This window comes from Propithecus coquereli, unplaced genomic scaffold (genome assembly GCF_000956105.1).
Source record: "Propithecus coquereli isolate 6110/MARCELLA unplaced genomic scaffold, Pcoq_1.0 Scaffold545, whole genome shotgun sequence".
NCBI classification, from domain to species: Eukaryota; Metazoa; Chordata; class Mammalia; order Primates; family Indriidae; genus Propithecus; species Propithecus coquereli.
This window is the reverse complement of record NW_012151341.1, coordinates 91101-92496: the sequence shown is the minus strand read 5'-3', so window position 1 is coordinate 92496 and position 1396 is coordinate 91101.

Here is a 1396-nt window from a genome sequence, read left to right as displayed (position 1 = left end):
CTGTCTAATTCATTTTGGGTGCACCCTCTTTCTTAGCAATACCACTGTCAAACCTTGGAGAATCACTACCTTATATCTTTCTCTTTTTCTACTCTGTGTCCTCCACAATGTACACGTGAATCCAATTTCCAGGTCAGGGATTTTCCTTCCTCAGACTTCTTCACTTCCAGAAATATAGGAAGACATGATTATAAATGATAGCCCATCTTTGTAATTAAACACATACTTGATTTGCGTTTCTATTATAGGCTAGGTACAATTTTTTTATGTTTGGGATAACTCAGTAAATAACAACAACAACAACAAAAACAAATCATACCTCTCATGGAGATTATATTCTAGGAGAGGGACGATGATAATAAAAATAAACATAAAAATAAGTGTGTATGTCCAAACTTTTCAACTTTTTCTCTCTATGGAAAAAAATACCTCCACTCCCATGAATGTTTTTATTTAAGAATTATATCCATGTAATACTGTACTAATAGATACTCAAATTTCGCATTGGAAGAGAAAAGATAAAAATAACTATTAGCTGAAGATCTAATATTTTTTCCTACATGCACTGGGGATCTTTCATACCATCTTAGGTTTGCACATCTTGCTTTAGATCAATTTCGTTAAGAAGTAAACTATTGAGGATATAATAAACATCTCTTTATTTGAAGATAAAAGGATTTGTTGACAAAAAAATTTATAGGCCTATTCTTAGCATGAAATGCAAGGGCCTTTTTAGGTTTAAGAAGAATATTATCATAATCAATACCAAACTAAAGTACTACAGAAGTTAGTGATTCGGGTTATTTTAACAGATGGACTGTTGTTTTCTAAAACAAACATCATCTTTAACAAAATTGCTAAAATTCTACAATCCTAGCTTCACATGCAAATAGATCCATACTCTGAGATTCACTTTTGTGTATTTTTGTTCCACTGATGGAAAATAATCCTGGGACAGGTGGGGAACCTGTATCCTTAAGGCCACATGTGGCCTTCTAGGTCCTTAAGGGCAGTCTTTTGACTGAATCCACATTTTACAGAACAAACCCTTTTATTAAAAGGAGTGCAGCAGAGAAAGATGAAGCTTTTCTTGCCTCCTTTGGTGGCAATCTTAATGAACAATCTTAAAATCAGAAGGCCACAGTTTCCCCACTCCTTACTGCTATGATTTGTTTTTGCTGATGCATTTATCACTGTTTGTGGGAATGGCAGTTTTAAGTATTAAAATGTCTCTGAAGTGACATGACTGTATTATTCTCAAATTAGTTAGACTTGCAACAAAAGTCTATGTGAATCTCAGAAGCTGTTTTATGGTACACTTAGTGTATATCTTGCACTAAATATTTGAAAATATAAAGAATGAGTAAATGAAAGACTTCTATATAGTCTCGTAAAT